Source organism: Mobula birostris, chromosome 2 (genome assembly GCF_030028105.1).
Source record: "Mobula birostris isolate sMobBir1 chromosome 2, sMobBir1.hap1, whole genome shotgun sequence".
In the NCBI taxonomy this organism is placed as follows: Eukaryota; Metazoa; Chordata; class Chondrichthyes; order Myliobatiformes; family Myliobatidae; genus Mobula; species Mobula birostris.
In genome coordinates, this window is record NC_092371.1 from 128,833,854 (window position 1) to 128,852,590 (window position 18,737).

Genomic DNA, 18,737 nt, shown 5'->3' on the forward strand with positions numbered 1-18,737 from the left:
TGAAAACCAAGTTTCTTCAAGTCTAGGGGTAAATAGATAGTCTTACGATGATGAGTAAAGTTCAATTCAGTCCGTGGTATTGAGTTGAGTAGTGATGGAGAGAGAGAGAGGGAGAGATTTGAGACTTCAGGTGAGCTGACGCTGTCGATCTTCCCGTTGTCCTCCGAAATCCTTGAGAAGTCACCGACTGTGACCACAACAAAGGGGACCGTTCTTCTGTGGTGGAATTATCAACCCAGGCGGGGATTGGACACACAAATAACTCCCCACCAGTCACGCCCTTTTCACACTGCAAGAGCCACTGATCGATCCGCCTGATCAATCCTCCAATACCCACTTTTCCTGTGGGCTCAACAAAGATCATTCAGTGTCCAAAACCATGTGCCTCCAGGTCTATCATCTGCCCTTCTATTTATCTCCCCATGCTGAATACCAGCTGTCTCTCAAACAGCTCCTCCCTTCCCTCTCTGTAAGAATTTCCAAGCAGGCAGCGTCCTTGTAGAAAGCATAAACATGCTGTGAGCAGTCTTCGCCTCTCTCTCTCTTTTTAATAAGGTGTTTGTGTTGGGCACCTCTCCCTCTCTCTTTAAAAAAGCACAGTTCATAGGGGTAATTCAGGACCCCATCACACACCAAAGACACTCACAAATTTCTATGTATGTGCTATGGAGAGCATTCTAACCAGCTGCATCACCATCTGGTTTTGGGGGGGGGGGCACAGCGCAGGATTGAAATAAACTGCAGAAAGCTAAAAACTCAGCCAGCTCCATCATGGGCACTAGCCTCCCCGGCATCCAAGATATCTTCAATAAGCAATGTCTCAAAAAGGCAACACCCATCATTAAGGACCCCCACCACCCAGGACATGCTCTCTTCGCATTGCTACCATTAGGAAGGAGGGGCAGGAGCTTGAAGACTCAATGATTCAGGAACAGCTTCTTCCCTTCTGCCATCTGATATCTGAGAGGACATTGAACACATGAACTATTTTTTCCCTTTTTGTTACTACTTATTTAATTGAACTTTTTAAATATATATACTTCTTACTCTAAATTACAGTATTATTATGCATGGCAAAGTACTGCTGCCGCATAACAACAAATTTCACAACATATGCCAGTGATATTAAACCTGATTCTGATTCTGTAAACCTCCCCTGGATCCTCTCCACAGCCTAGATAGGGGCCCACGATTATTCACAATATTTGAAATGTGGTCTGACCAATGTCTTCTAAAGCTCTATAGCACATCCGTGCATTTAAGTTCGAGTCCTCTCAGAATGCTAACATTTAATTTGAAAATAGCCTACACTTTTATTCTTCCTACCGAAGTGCAGAACCCCACACGTCCCCACACTGTACTCCACCTGCCACTTCTTTGCCCAGTGTCCCAACCCGTCCAGACCCTCTGCCTCTGCAACACAACCTGTCTCTTCATAATGATATACAATCATCCTTGCACACAAGTCACTGAAAGCAAAGAGGCGAACAATCAGGAAGGCAAAGTGTTTCCATTAACCTTTATTCTTTGAATGCAGAAAGATAGAAAATCAACTGGGAAAATGGGCCAAGGAATGCAGCTGGAATTTAAGTTGGACAAGCGCAAACAAGTGATCCATTTTGTCAAGCTAAGCAGATCAGGACATATACATTGAAAGGCAAAGTCATGGGCAGTGTTGTAGAACAGAGAGTGCTGGGGGTACAAATACATAGTTCCATGAAAACGGCAACACAGGTGGTGGAGAAGGTGTATGACATGTTTGCCTTCATCCGGGAGGACAAGGAGAATTAATTTATTGGATTATTATTGTCACAGATACAATGAAAAACTTCGTTTTGCATACAGATCATTTCATTACCTCAGTACAAGATAGTGAAAGGGAAAACAATAACTAAATACAGAATAAAGTGTAACAGTTACAGAGAAAGTACAGTACAGGCAGACAAGATGCAAAGCCATAACCAGATAAACTGTGAGGTCGTCCACCTTATCATACTAGGAATATTTCAATACTCATGTAATTGTGAGATAGAAGCCGTCCTCAAGCCTAGTGGTCTATGCATTCAGGCTTTTGTAGCTTCTCTCCATTGGGAGGGGAGTGAAGAGACAATGTTCAAGATGGGAGGGGTCTTGAATTATGTTGAATGCTTTACTGAGGCAGCAAGAAGTATAGACACAGTCCATCGAGAGGAAGCTGGTTTCCCCAGTGTCTTGAGCTGTATCCATAACTCTCTGCTGTCACGTGACTGGACCAAAGCTGGGGTGCATCAGTATTGGCTGCTTTCTATGATGGAAAGGACATCACATTGGAGCTGCACGGAACCTTGGTGAGAACACACCTGCAATATTGTGCCCATTTCTAGTCACCATACTATAGGAAGAATATGATGAGGAAAGAGATGGTGCAGGAAGGATTTACAAAGATGTTATCGGGAACATAGAACCTTAAGACCACAAGATACAGGAGCAGAATTAGGCCATTCAGCCCATTGAGCCTGCTCCACCATTTCATCATGGCTGATCCCGGATCCCACTCAATCCCATACACCTGCCTTTTCATCATATCCCTTGATATCCCAACCAATCAGGAATCAATCAACTTCCGCTTTAAATATACCCATGGACTTGGCCTCCACCACAGTCTGTGGCAGAGCATTCCACAAGTTCACCATTCTCAGGTGAAAAAGTTTCGCCTTACTTCTGTTCTAAAAGGTTGCCCCTCAATTTTGTGGCTGCGCCCTCTAGTTCTGGATACCCCCACCAGAGGAAACATCCTTTCCACATCCCCCCATCTGGTCCTTTCAACACTCAATGGGCTTCAATGAAATTCCCCCCGCATTCTTCTAAATTCTAGTGAGTATAAGTCCAAAGCTGTCAAATGCTCCTCATCTGTTGACCCCTTCATTCCCGGAATCATTCTCATGCACCTCCCCAGACTCGCTCCAATTTTTGAGACAAGGGACCCAAAACTGTTGAAAGTACTCCAAGTGCAGCCTGACTAGTGTCTTATAAAACTTCCACATTATCCTCTAGTTTTTCTTGTCTATTCCCTTTGAAATGAATGCCAACATTGCACTTGCCTTCTTTACCACAGACTCAACCTGTAAATTAACCTTCTGGGAGTCTTGCACGAGGATTCCCACATCCCTTTTGCACTTCTGATGTTTGAATTCTCTCCCCATTTAAGTAATAAGGTGGATAGTCACCGTCTTTTTCTAAAGGGTAGGGAAGTCTAAAACTAGAGGGCATAAGTTTAAGGTGAGAGGGGAAGAATTAAAGAGGATCTGAGTGGCAAGTTGTTCACTCAATCGGTGGTCAGTACATGGAAGGTGCTGCCAGGGGGAGTGGTTGAAATAGTCATGCATCCTAGACCTCGGTGCTGAACGGCCCGGCTCTCATTTTTAAGCCAGCCCAATTCATCTCCTTAGCAAAGCACTGGTTAAGTCAGAGAAGGCAGACACGGGAATCTAGAGCAGCATGCAAACCACTGAAGGAACTCAGCAGGATGAGCAGCATCTGTGGAGGCAGAGGAATCTTTGACACTTCAGGACACCCTCAGTCTCTGACGCAATGGATAGTTGCCTGGTGTCCAGCCAAAGACTTGGACCATTGATCTGAAGCCATAAACTGAAATAGCACCAAAGTGGGAAGTAAACATCAAATAACTAACTAAGCCTTTAACTAATGCAGCTATACTCAGCAAATGGTAACCACAAACTGACCAGGTATTCGTAAAAACTAATCTGGTTCACTCATTCACTACTTTTTAGGGAAGAAAACTGGCCGGCCTTAGTGAGATTTCAAACCTACCAGTCGGAGTGACTCTTCATCCACTCCCACACCCCTGCAGAGTAACAATTTCTTCAAGATTAATTGGCAATGGCAACGAATAACGGTCTTGCTAGTAAAAGCAAAGAGTTGAAGGTACCCAGCGGGTCAGGCAGCAGCTGTGGAGGCACTGGGATGGTCAACACTTCAGGTCAGGACTTGCTTTAGAACTTGAAGCTCAGCATGGAGATGGCCAGTATAAAGAGGTGAGAGGAATGGTTGAGGCAGGAGCGGGCGGAGATGAGGAGGTGACTAATGAGCAGGTGGGAGAAAGCAAGGGGTCTTGCCAGGAATGTTTCTGAATTGCCAACGAGCCCAAGACTCCCCTACAGTGTGTTTACACTCTATCAGTTCCCATTGCATCTATGTTGAAAACTAACCTTGAAGAGCAGGTGTTTGAGTCTGAGGCAATCAAAAGTCAATGTCATCTCCATAACCCATTTCAAGGCACAAGGGGTGAGAGGCACGCATTAAGAAAGAGAAAGAGAGAAAGAAAGAGAGAGAGAGTGAGATAGAGAGGGAAGAGGAGGAAAGAGATAGTAAGAGAGAGTGAGAGAGAATCACAAGCAATGGAGAGACAGATAGACAGAGGGTATGGGTATGGGAGAGAAGAAATAGGAAAAATGTACAGAGAGACAGTGAGACACTGAGGAAAGAACAGAGGGACAGAGGGATGGGGAGAGAGAGACTGAGGAAAGAACAGAGGGACAGAAAAGGGGAAGGGGAGAGAGAGGGACTGAGGAAAGGACAAAGGGAGAGAGAGAGAGAGAGAGAGAGAGGGAGAGAGAGGGGGGCAGGGGGGACAGGAAAGGACAGAGGAACAGAAAAAGGGAGGAGAGAGAGAGAGTCTGAGGAAAGGACAAAGGGACAGAAAAGGGAGAGAGAGATGGGGAGAGAGAGAGAGGGAGGGGGACAGGAAAGGACAGAGGGATGGAAAAAGGGAGGGGAGAGAGAGAGACTGAGGAAAGGACAAAGAGTCAGAAAAGGGGAGAGGGAGAGAGAGAGACTGAGGAAATGACAAAGGGTCAGAAAAGGAGAGGGGGAGAGAGAGAGACTGAGGAAAGGACAGAGGGACAGAAAAAGAGAGGGAGGAGAGAGAAAGAAAGGAAGAGAGTGCATGGAGACAGTCTGAAAGAGAGAAAGATAGGGGAAAGAGAGAGAGAAAAGAAGTTATCAGCAACTACACAGTGTCCTCTGAAAAAAAATTGCTGTGGTAAACTGTTCCAGGAGAATGAAACTAAAACTGTTACATGAGCAAGATACTTAGAGCTTGTGTTTTGTTTTAATGAATCTTAATCTTTAGGTTCCAAAGTTGTTGAGGCTGCAGATGAGGTGAGTACGTGCAGTTCTGAGCGTGTCTGCTGAAAGCCGTCTTGTAAGCCAGATCATTGTGCAGACTCTGAAGTCGTTACACATCCGTCTCTCTGGCTGCTTTGTTTGTGTGAGTATGTGTGTGGGCACAGTGTGAAATACCATCCAGATCCTTAAGCCAGGAGCACTTAAGCCCAGTGATAGTGGCAGTGTAGGGAGGGGAACGGATCTATTGGAATGCTTGACAGGGGTCAGTCCCACCTCCCTACTCATCCTGATCAAAGTGCCTCTCTCCTCCCACATACTCCAACCAATCGCTCACCCAGCACATCTCTACACCTGATCCACACAGACTGTGAGGTTTGCAATATGGATTTTCACATATTTCCACCATTTGACTCTCAGTAAGAACCATCTGAAGAGAGAGCTTACCAGCCAAATCCATGCAACACCACTGGTTGGCCCGTGGCTCACTGGAGCAGGACAACCTTGGTTATCGTTTTATTATTGGCATGCTGAGATTTATTGAGAGACAGTGCAGAACAGGCCCCTCCAGCTCTTTGAGCTGAGCCACCCAGTAACCCCTGATTTAACCCTAGCCTACTCACAGGACAATTTACAATGACAAATCAACCACCAACAGTATGTCTTTGGACTGTGGGAGGAAACCCGTGCGGACAGAGGGGAGACATACAAACTCCTCATAGACAGCAGCAGGGATTGAACCCGGGTTGCTGGTAAGCACTGTGCCACCTGCTGCCTCAGACCTTTTGTTTTGTGTGCCTTCCAGGCAGGTCATTCCATAATTCAAGGTAGCAAGAAGAAAACAGAATGCAGAACATAACATTACAGTTACACAGAAGGTGCAGAAAAATAAAATGCAAGGGCCACAACTGAGTAGATTGAGAGATCAAGAGTTTACCTTTCAACATATGAGAGATCCTTCCAAGAGTCCTGTAACAGCAGGATTGAAACTGTCCTCAAGTCCAGTGGCACATGCTCGCACACTTTTGTATCTTCTGTCGGATGGGAGAGGGGAGAAGAGAGAATAATCAGAATGGGAGAGGGGTGAAGAGAGAAAGATCAGGATGGGAGAGGACCTAGATTATGTTGGCTGCTTTCCTCAGGCTGCGAGAAGTGTAGACAGAGTCAATTGAGAGGAAGTTGGACTGGACTATGTTCACAGCTCTCTGCAGTTCCTTGCAGTCTTGAACAGAGCAATTGTCTGACCAAGCTGTGAAGCAGCTGGATAGGATGTTTTCTATGCTGTATCTGTAAAAATTGGTGAAGGCCATCAGGGATGTGCCAAATTTTCTCAACCTTTCAAAGAAGTAGAGGCATTGGTGTGCTAGAGTGGAAGCTTTGAACATTACTGCACTGGAAATATAAGAAAGCCACCCACATCCCAAAGCCTCTTTCCTTGCCTCTCGTTTAGAGTTTGCATCAGGACAGGCAATTTAGAGTAACGTGTTGCCTGTCCTGCTGCAGAACATTCCTGTACACAGTGTACTGTGAGCTGAGCAGAGGTTCACCCAGGAAGACAGCAATTCTTGGCTCCAGAACCCCCTCCACATCTCCAACTCACAGGACTGCAGCGTAACCACAAATTATTAACATCTTTATTACATGAAACAATTCTGCACAATCAAAGCTGACTGCCAGTTTTGATTAAATTATGTACAGTAGTTCAGATTCAGTGAAGATTAGGTCACTTGGATTTTGCAGTGCATTGGTGAGTGATGCAGATTTTAAGATTCACGTTAATGCATTTCAAAAGGATTATACTGTCTGAGTATGAATTATGTCTAGTTAGAGGTAATAGCATAGATTTTAACTGCATAGATTCAATGGGTTTAAGTTTGGGGGAGAGCTGGCTGACTATCGATGCATTTTACACCAGACCATTGAATAAAAATTAACCCAGCAGTGCTCATTAAGTGTCCCACCTCTGTGAATGGTGACCCAATTGCCATCCACTGGTACCGAGGTATAAAGGTAACATTAACTGCCAAGAATTTCTTAAGGTTAGCCGGCATTGCCTCTCCAACTGATCAATGAAAGATATAGAGACACAGAGTCACCAGCCATGGCAACACACCCTTCTGCGCAATTCATCCATGCCAACCAGGTTGCCAATCTAAGCTACAGCTAGTACCGGGTAAATTAGAGTTCACCTGGATTGAATAAGCTTCAATAGACAGAAATAAGACTTTCAACATATCTTCACATAAAAATGGAACTGCAGGGTTGTTGCAAAAGACTCTCCTTCAAAGAAAGGAAGTTGCCATCCTTACCCAGTCTGGTCTACATGTGACTCCAAGCTGTGGCCCTTTGCATTGTGCAGTATATGATCACTTTTTCCAGTGATGTTCACACCCTGTCAATGAATAAATAGCAGAACATAAGAAATAGGAGAAGAAGTAAGCCATTTGGTCCATTGAGCCTGCTCCACCATTCATCAAAATCATGGGGAACATCAATTTCCTGCCTATTTCCACATCTTTTGATTCCCCTTATATTCTGAAATCTATCCACTTTTGCTTTGAATGAACTCAGTGACTGTGCCTCCACAGATTTCTGAAATAAAGAATTCTCTATATCCTTTGTGGCCTGGGACTGAGAGTCCTGGTTCTCGACGCCAGCTACGGAAAATGCTCTCTCTTCATCCAGTCATAGAATCGTACAGTCATACAGCATGGTAGCAGGCCCTTCAGCCGAACTGACCCAAGCCGATCAAAATTCCCATTTAAGCTAGACCTGTAGACAGATTGTGAGGACTGGTGAGTGAATCAATGGGGTCTCTCACCTACCCATCCAGGACGTATAGCAGAAGTGCTGTGTTCACAGAGGCCCCGGCATTATCAAAGGCCCCACCCAACTGTCCTTCTTTGACCTTGTACCATCAGGCAGATGTTAGGCTGGGCAACAGCTTCTTCCCCAGAGCCGTGAGACATCCTGCTACCACCCAGTACATTCTATTAATACTGCACCAGTATCATTATACATGTTTTATATCTAACTATATGTCGTACAAGTACTTTATGTCAACTTATACACTTACCAAATACTTTTAAAATTTTATGTTAATATTATTTAAGGTGCTGTATGTGAAATATGTACTGAGTCTACACCTTGGTCCCAGAAGAACATTGTTTTGTTTAGTTGTATACATGTGTACAGTTAAATTACAGTAAGCTTGAATGTGAAATTGAATTTGATTTGCCTAGATTTGGTCTTTCTCCCTCTAAACCTTTCCCTTCCATGACCTTGCCTAAGTATCTTCTAAATGTTGTCAATGTACCTGCCTCAATGACTTCTGGCGGCTAATTCCAAATACTCACCACACTCTGGGTGAAAAAGTTGCCCCTCAGGTTCTTATTAAATCTTTATCCTCTCACATTAAATCTATGACCTCTAGTTCTTGATTCCTCGACTCTGGGAAAAAGACTGTGCACATTCACTCAATCTATGCCCTCATGATTTAACATACTTATATAAGTTCACCCCCCATTCGCCTGCGCTCCAAGAAAAAAATGAGCCAACCTGCTCAATGTCTCTCCATAGTTCAGTGGCTTGAGTCCAAGCACCATCTTCATAAATCTCCATTTCATTCTTTACAGCTTAATGACATCACTGCTATAGCAGGGTGACCAGAACTGAACATAGTGGTCCAACTTCTCACCAACTTCTTGTACAACTGCATCATTGCAATTTCTATAGTCAATGCCCTGGTCGATAAGGTCTGACAAGTCTCAAGCATTTCCATATTTTGTAAGTTTCAATGAGATCTCATTTCATTTGTGATAAGGACCTACATAGTCCAATCAATCTCTCAATTTCTCCTTCCGGTAAAAAAATTCGCTCCCCCCTCACTTCTTCTTCTATTCCCCACTTTGGCCCCTTACCTCTTCTCACCTGCTTATCACATCCCCCTGGGTTCCCTCCTCCTTCCCTTTCTCCTATGGTCCACTCTCTTCTCTTATTAGATTCCTTTCTGTTCAGCCCTTTACCTTTCCAACCTACCTGGCTTCACCTATCACCTTCTGGCTATCCTCCTTCCCCTCCCACCAACTTTTTATTCTGTCGTTTTCCCCCTTCCTTTCCAGTCCTGATGAAGCGCCTTGGCCCATTTCCATAGATGCTGCCTGACTTGTTGAGTTCCTCCAGCATTTTGCATGTGTTGTTTTGAACAGGGTGGAACTGGTTTCCTTGGAGTAAAAGAGGCTATGGAGTGGCTTTATAAAGGTTTTGCAAATCATATGATCATAAGGGTCATTGATAAGGTCACCATCTTCCTCTGTTGGGGAAAATAAAACGAGAGGGCATAGGTTTAAGGTGAGAGAGGAAAGATGTAACGGGAACCTGAGAAGCAATTTCTTCACATAGAGAGAGGTGCGTATATGGAACAAGTCGTAAAGGTGGGAACAATTACATTCAAAAAAGACTTGGACAGGTACATGGATAGGAAATGTTTACAGGGATATGGGCCAAATGCAGGCAAATGGGACCAGCTCTGATAAACACACACAAAATGCTGGAGGAACTCAGCAGGCCAGGCAGCATCCGTGGAAAAGAGTGCAGTCCACGTTTCAGGCCGAGACCTTCTACCTGGCCTGCTGAGTTCCTCCAGCATTTTGTGTGTGTTGCTTGGATTTCCAGCATCTGCAGAATCTCTCGTGTTTATGATTGGATTACTAGCTCTGACAGACAATTTGGTCAGCGTGGACGACTTTTCACGCTGTGTAACTGTAACATACCATCTGTCTTCTTAATTACCTGCTGGGCCTGCAAGTTAGCTTGCAGTAATTTATGTACAGGGATACATTTCCCAGTCTTTCCTAATTTAACAAATTACCATTTCTGTTAAAGCTACCTAAAAGGGGATAATCTCACACTGTGCCCCTTTCACTACTCAGTTAACTTTCCCTCAGCATTTTTCTCATGTTCCTTGCAGGGACATGATCTTCCAGGCTGAACCAGCAGTAGTTACCCATCACTAGTTGCCTTCCTGAACCACTGCCATTCTTTAGGAAAGCAAACACCCATCCTATCGTTCCCCATAGCTACAGTCTTCCAGTCCAGGCAACACAGAAACACAGGAGAGAGCAAATGCAAGAATCTGGAGTTACACAAGAAGCGCTGGAGGAACTCAGCAGGTTGAGCAGCATCTATGGGGGGGAAGTGGGTAATCAACATTTCAGGCTAAGACATTAAATCTTGACTAAATCATGGAGGAAAGCATTAGGGGTTCCCAACCTGGGGTCCATGGACTCTTTGGTTAATGGTAGGGGTCTAGGGCATTAAAAAGGTTGGGAGCCCCTGCATTAGAGGGATACACAAGTGTAAAGGTGCGAGAACAAGGGGTGGGCAAGAACTACCAAGCAATAAATGGATCCTTGTGAGGAGGAGGCATTGCCAGATGGGGGAGATGATGGTGGTGGCAACAAAGGATTGCAGGTGATGGAATTTGATAGAAAATAAAGGTGGAGCCTGGATGAAAATAAAGGAGATGAGATGGGCAGATGGGACCATTGGGGGGAGGGGACGCAACTATAAGGAGTGTGTGGGTGATGGGGCAGATGGAGGAGGTGGTGAGGGGAAAGAAGCTGGGTGATGGGGATTGGAGGGTGGGGGATTGGAGGAACTGGATAGATCAGGAAGAGAGGGAAAAGGGACAGGAGGGAACAGTTTACCTGAAATTGGAGAATTCAATGTTCATGCTCTCAAGATACTGTTGACCTAGGCAACATCCTGGTGAATCTCCTCTGCTGTGATATCCTTCCTACAATAAGATGACCAGAACTACACACAATGGTCCGCATGTGTAAAGCTGAAATGTATCTCAGGGTAGTAATATGGTGACATCTACTGCACACACTTTGATAATGAATTTACTTTGAACATTGAATATTCAGCCTCTTTTGTGAAATTGCAATGTAATTCCTCAGAAACAGATTGCCCAATTTCTAAAGACAAGCGTGCCATGTGGGCGCCACTGTAGCACAGGGGTTAGCACGACTCTAATACAGCCTGGGGAGTTCCAGGTTTCAGAGTTCAACTGTGGCACCATCTGTAAGGAGTTTCTATGTTCTCCCCGTGACCACATGAGTTTCCTCGGGGTGCTGCGGTGTCCTCTCACAGTCCAAGGATTGTACATTATCCTAAGGTTAAGCTAGGGTTAAATAGGTGGATTGCTGGGTGGTGTGACCCTTAGGGCTGGAAGGACCTGTTCTACACTGTCTCTCAATAAATAAAATAAACATTAAGCTTTCGTCACCACCCTGTTTTTCTGTGTTTCTCCTTTCAGGGAACAATGGATTTGGAAACCTCGGTCTATCCATTCATCAACATTCTGTACTTCCTTTATATTTATTGTACAACTCTTACCCCTGTTTGACTTCCCAAAATCATAGATTCCAATATTCTCCCAACTATGTTTGCAGGCTAACATCTCGATAATCCATATTGCCTCTCTCGCTCCTTGGGGGCCCTGTCTTTCTGTTAACATTCTTCCTGCTTATACAGGACCTCAATGATGACCATCTCTTTCCAACCCATCACTATTTGTTACCATGTTACATGTTACAATCTCAAGTTCTTTGACAGTTCTGTCACAGGTTATGATCTCAGGTCACAGTCATGATCGTATTGAAACACAGAGCAGCCTTGAGGGGTCGAGTGGACTCCCCTTGCTCTTTCTTTCTTGGACACTCGGACAGGTATATGGATTTATTTAGTTTATTTATTGAGGTACAGCACAGAATAAGATGTTCTGGCCCCTCGAGCCAGGCCGCCCAGCAAACCCCAGGTTAACCGGAGCCTAATCACAGGATAATTTACAATGACCAATTAACCTACTAACTGTAGGTCTTTGGACTGTGGGACAAAACTGAGGGAAATCCATGCAGTCACGGAGAGAACATACAAACTCCTTCCAAACTCCAGCAGTGGGAACTGAACCTGAGTTGCTGGGCTGGCACTGTAAAGCATTGTGCTACCCACTGCACTACTGTGATGCCCCTAATTCTTATTAGGAAGTTATTATTGTATTAGCATTTAGTGGGGTACATTCTTGTTGCATACCGTTCCCTTGCTGCTGGTTTACTGGATAGATTAGATGTGTTGGCGACAGGTACTTAGCAAACTGAGTTAATTCACAGCTTACACATTTCCAATTTATACATTATATTTCCGAAGTGGGAATTTTTTTCTCAGTTAATTCAAACACACAGCAATGCAAGGGGAGCCAAGAAAATGCGTAAGGTTCTCCAAAGAGTAACCATGGGTTCGGTGGGTCAAATTACAAGCCCACTGCCAGGAAAACTATTACTAGACATTTATCCATGTGGGATCCCTTCCAGGAAAGCAGAATCTATCCCAGACCACATGGCCCTGGCACACATCACATCATTGACTGCAATGTCAAAGGAATTTCTATCAAGAGAAAGTAAAACTAGTCAGAAGGAGAAAGTAAATCGATAATACTTTTGGTTTAAGTAGATTTATTCAGTAATAAAGAAAGTAAAACAAGACATATGGAAGTGATTAGTGAAGGGAATCAGGTGGTTCATATATGGAATAGCAGGAGTCAATACAGAATAAGAACAGATCAAGGGGTTAGTGTAATGTATGGATCTATTTCTTTTAAAGCAATGACCCCCCCCATGCCATGTTAGCACTACATATTGATCTGTGGTCTGTGCATGTGCTATTGTCTACGCCATGCACATTGCTCTCTTTCTCTCACTGCGACGTGAATTCATCAGTTAAAGCCATCACCTACGTGCATGCTTTTATTTAATTGCTATGTAGTTGTGCACAGACACAACAAACTGGTGACGAGTACGAACCTGAACGTCAGAGAATATCACCGACAGTTACGGGACAAAACAGTGAGAGTTAAACAGCACGAGAAGGCCGTCACAGACGCTAACAAATGCATGAGTACAGTGCCTATTAACAGTGAAAGAAACACTGAATTTAAAGTGAAAATAACGTGGCAATGGTTTCAGTCAGGAAAGATGATGAATCTGATAGCACTAATGAACACTGTGAGTTGTATATCAAGAGGGTTGAGCTGTGTTGTAATGCGAACAACACGGAGAAGCAAAAGAAAGCCCCTACACTTCTTAGCTTATTGGATGCAAGGTCTCTTACACAACCTAGTAATCCCTGAAAAGCCAGCAAGCAATATGTTCGACAAAATTGTTACAATTTTACAAAATCACTTGAGCCCTAAACCACTGGTTATAGCTGAGAGATTTAAATTTTATAAAAGGAACCAGTCAAGAGATGAAAGAATTTCTGAATACATTGCAGAACTATGCACTTTACCAGTACTGTGATTATAAGAGATGGACTTTCTGATCCAGTAAGGGACAGGCTTGTATGTGGCATGCATAGTCAAAGCACTCAAATGAGGCTACTATCTGAAAGAGACCTAACCTTAGAACGGGCATTGACCATTGCAATACCATTAGAGATTGCAGCAGAACTACAGAAAAGGAGGTTAGAATGTGAAATACATAAACTGTCCCTGAATGGTGCAAAAAGCCAAAGATGTTATCGATGTGGCAAATCCTCCCATGATGCAAATGACTGTTGGTTCAAAGAAAAAGTCTGCAGAAAGTGTCACAGAGACAGAATGTGCAAGGCAGACAAAAAGCACAACCAAGTGAAAAGTCTCAAACACAAAACTAAGTAAGTGCATAAAGTTACCAAGTGTAAAACAGAATCAGACAACATAGAGTCTGACAAAGGTAAACTGCCACGCCTAGAACTGCTTAGTATAGCTGAAGCAGATCACAAAATCATCTGGATCACAATAGATGTGTCTGGTGTAAAACTGAAAATGGAGCTGGATACAGTGTCAGCTTTGTCCATAATTCCAGAGGCTGACTACAACAGGCTGTTTTCTAAGATACCAATAGAGAAGACCACAGTGATGCTGCAGACTCACACAAGCAAAAAAATGTCTCTCAAAGGCAAACTGAAAGTAAATGTGACGTATGGAGGCCAAACACAACAGTTAGAGCTTTATGTACTGAAAGAGTGGAGGGCCAGCACTTTTCAAATGTGGATGGTTGAGAAAAATCCAATAGACTGGCACTCAATCTAAGCTCTCAGTGTGACATCAATAGGCAATGCAGCCCAGATGGTAGCACGAACCAGAGACTGGCACAGCTGCTTAATGCTAATGAGACAGTGTTTGAGAAGGGGATTGGTAAACTCAAAGGCATGAAGGCCAGAATTGAACTGGATGAAACAGCAACACCAAACTTCTATTAAACGTGTCCAGTGCCTTACGCACTATGTCCTAAGGTGGATGCTGACTGCAGAGCTTGGAGCAATCTGGAATTCTGTCCAAGGTTGAGTGGAGCGACTGGAACACGCCCATTGTCCAGATGAACAAGAAAGCAAAGGCCAGAGCCGTTCATATATGTGGTGATTTCACAGTGAGCATCAACCCGGTGTTGCGTACTGTGCAGTATCCCCTGCCACAAACAGAAGACATTTCCCATCTTTGGCAGGTGGGGAGTGATTTTCAAAGATTTACTTGTCACAAGCATATTTGCAAATGGAGACTGAGGATTCAAGCAGGAGGTTCCTCACAATCAACACTCACAAGGGACTGTTCTAGGATAATCGTCTTGTTTTTGCAATTGCATCGGCTCCAGCAATTTGGTAAACAGCAATGGACCGGGTGCTCCAACATGGCAGTGCTGGCTCAAAGGGCCAAATGGCCTACTCCTGCACCTATTGTTTATCGTCTATAACCCAGGAACACAACGTTACCTTGATGATGTCATCGTGACTGGCAAAAATGATGAAGAGCACCTCCAGAACCTTGGTAAAGTGCTTACTAGACTGAGTGAGCATAGTCCGTGTGCAAAGAGAGAGAAGTGTGAATTTTTCAAGAATGAAATCTCATATTGTGGGCATGTCATTGATAGGCATAGCTTACATAAGTCGCAAGAGAAGACTGAAGCAGTGCTATAGGCACCCAAACTGGAAAATGTGTCACAACTCAGGTCATACGTGGGTCTTGTAAACTACTATCACTGGTTTCTCCCAAATATTGCTACAGTGCTGCACCCATTGAACACACTGTTACAGACTGGAACAAAGTAGGAGTGGTCAGAAGGATGCGAAAAAGCATTCAAGGAAACAAAGAGACTAATAACATCTGATGAACTGCTCACCCATTATGACCCATTCCTGCCCATCAGACTGGCATGCCATACTTCCCCTTGTGGCATTTTGTCACACATTATGAAAGATGGATCTTTAAGCCCAATTGTGTTTGGTTCAAGATCACTAACAAGTGCAGAACACAACTACGCACAGATCAACCGAGAGGCCCTTAGTCTAGTATGGGGAATAAAGAAGTTCCACTAGTATCTCTATGACACTAGTGACAGATCATCAGGTCCTCGTGTCCATTTTCAATCCCAGGAAGGGAATCCCAGTGATGACTGCTACCCGGTTACAATGTTGGGCACTATTCCTAGGAGCCCACTCTTATGACATAGAGTTCAAGGGTACCAAACATCACAGCAACGTGGACAGCTTGTCACATCTTCCACTATTGGCATCTGAAGATGAAAAGCCTTCATAAGCCAGCAGAAGTATTCTACACCACACTGGTGGACAGTTGCCGGTAACAAATTCCGAAATACAAAGGGTGGTAAGGGATGACCCAACATTGTCAAAAGTCTGAAATCATGATGTAAGGATGGCCAGCTCATGGTAACCCTACATTTCCAGAGTTCTCAGTGAGATGAGACCAACTGTTGGTATGTCAAAGAACCCTGATGTGTGGATCTTGTGTTGTGGTTCCCTCTAAACTGCACACCAGAGTGTTAGAGGATCTGCATGAAGGGCACCTGGGTACATTAAAGATGAAGAGTCCCGCCCAGAGCTACATGTGGTGACCAGGAATAGATAAACAGATTGAAGACTTGGACAAAAGCTGTTCAGGATGCCAAAAAGTTCAAAATGCACCCCAAAGGCACCATTACAACCAGGGGAGTTGCCATCACCAAGTGCATATTGACTTTGCTGGACCATTCACGGACTCTATGTTTCTGATTGCTGTAGATGCTCATTGAAGTCAACCACCTCAGCAAAGACTGCCTCCACTCTGAGGATTATCTTCACCAACAACAGCTTACCAGAACAAATTGTGTGTGACACCAGACCACAAAACATGCCAGAAGAATTCTGATAGTTCATGAAGAAAAATGGCATCAGACATTTCAAGTCAGCTCATCACCACCCAGCAACGAATGGGTTTGCTGAAAGGTTTATCCAAACCCTCAAGAAGTCCGTTAAAGCCATGGACAAGGAGGACATTTCTCTACAGCACGAAGTGGACAACTTCCTTTTTGTGTATTGGAACTCTGATGACAGAGCACTTGCAATGCTGTTCATGAGCAGGAATCTGAGATCTCGCATAGACCTCCTGAAAGCAGACCTACAGAGGGAAATGCAGAATAAATAGTTATTCCAGTGCCAAGCAAAGCAGCAAGGAGATTCGAGATTGGACAGGAAGTCCTAGACTTGTGATTATCAAGAAGACAAGTGGATACCGATAGGATAGCTGCAAGAACTGGACCACTGATATACACAGTGGATGTTGGAGATCAGACATGGAGACGTCGTGTGGACCAGATACTGGAGGCTCAACCAAAGAATGCACCTGAGTTGATTGAATCCAACAAGACAGACACATAAGTCACCGGATTTGCGTCACTGACAGCAACATGACACCAGAAACTGAAAACGTTGTCTTAGACAAGACACCTATCAAGACTGATGCCACTCCACAGGTCCAGAGGCATGACGAGAACATTATCATTGACAAGACACCTGTCAAACCTGGTGCCACTCCATGGGATTAGAGGCACCAACCTGAAAGAAACAGAGCATCACCCAAAAGACTGAATCTTTAGAACTGTGAAGTTAGTTATAGAGTGTTATTGTGAAAGCATGTTTATTTGGAATGTGTGTTATGAGGGGAAATTGAAATGTTTATACATGTACATTTTGATGTTACATTAATTTAAAGGGAAAGGAAGTGTAATATATGTATCTATTTCTTTTAGAGTATTGACCCTCCCCCCCCACAAAGTCCTATGTATTGATCTGTTGTGTGCACATGTGCTGTTGTCTACACATGTACATTATTCTCATTCATATTCTCTCTCTCTCTCTCTCTCTCTCTCATATGAATACACCAGTTAAAGCCATCTCCCACATGCATGCTTTTATTTAATTGATCTGTAGTTCTACACAGACACAACAGTTAGGGAGCTTATTCCTAGAATAGTGGATACCTGGGAGTGATTGATTACAGATCAGAATTTAATCTGGTTGACCCATTATAGCAAGGATGTGGAGGCTATGCAGAGGGAGCAGAAGAGGTTTACCAGGTTGCTAACTAGACTAGAGGGTGTGTGCTATAAGGAGTCATTGGAAAAACTTGTTCTCTCTGGAACAACAGAGCTCAGGCGAGACCTGATAGTAGTTCATAAAATTATGAGACACAGATAGAGTACTCAGCCAGTATACTTTTCCCAGGATCAAAATGTCTCATACGAGAGGGCTTGCATTAAAGGTGAGAGGGAGAAAGTTCAAAGAGATGTGTGAGGCAAGTGAGGGGCAGGTGCCAGGGATGGTGTTGGAGTCAGCCATGACAGAGGAGACTAAGAGACTTTGATAGGCATATTAATATGCAGAGAATGGTGGGATATGGACCGTGTGTAGGCAGAAGGGATTAGGTGTCATTAGTTCAGCATAACACAGCGTACCAAGGGGCCTGTTCCTGTGCTTTACTGTTCTATGTTCTTGAGGGACTCTGCAAATTTAAATATGGAATGATGGATGCACAAATGATTACAGACCGAAATCTAACGGTGATAGAAAGCAGACCAAGTGAAGCTGAATGATACAAGTGATGCTGGCTGAGTGAGGATGTTTAATTACTGCTGAATTGTCTGATGTAAGTGAACATAAGGGCGATGAATGAGAGAGTAGAAATAGTGGGCACAGACACAGCATGTGTTGAAATAAAAGGAAATACCCAGCTTGCCTCACGGTATCTGTGGAAGGAGAGTAACTGAGAAAACTTTACAAGTTGATTGAAACTTGCCTGTTCTAACACAAACTGGAAAGACTTTTTATCTGAAATAGTGTTTCCTAATTAGTAGAAGTCAGTGGTGGTTCCAAGGTGCTATAACACACCAAGATGGAAGATAGGATCCTGCCCCAGGTTGAAAACCTGCACCAGGACTGGTTTTGACATGAAATATCATAGAACATGGAACAGTATAGCACAGGAACAGACCCTTCAGCCCTCTTGACTGCACTGATCATGACACCAGCTTAATCTAATCTCTTCTGCTTGCACATGACCTATATCCCTCCATTTGCTGCACATTCATGTGCCTGTCTAAAAGCCCCTTAAATACCACTATCATATCTGCCTCCACCACTACCCTTAGCATCCCATTCCAGGCACCTACCACACTCTGCGTAAATAAAAACTTGCTCCAACATTACTTCTTTAAACCTTAAACACAAGCCCTCTAGCCTTT

At 44.0% G+C, this 18,737-nt stretch overlaps 1 long non-coding RNA gene across 3 annotated transcripts in view; it reads right to left on the minus strand.

The window, feature by feature from the left end:
- Positions 1 to 1,515: 1,515 nt before the first annotated feature.
- The window catches only part of LOC140209323 (uncharacterized), a 99,432-nt gene continuing 82,210 nt past the window's right edge, over positions 1,516 to 18,737 (minus strand). For 2 of the 3 annotated variants that reach the window (XR_011888976.1, XR_011888978.1), the window contains exons 2-4: positions 7,434 to 7,516; positions 6,062 to 6,158; positions 1,516 to 2,371 (exon numbers count right to left, since the gene is read on the minus strand). This is a non-coding gene — a long non-coding RNA (uncharacterized lncRNA). The remainder of the gene's footprint in view (positions 2,372 to 6,061; positions 6,159 to 7,433; positions 7,517 to 18,737) is intronic. The other variant, XR_011888977.1, reaches the window with a different exon arrangement.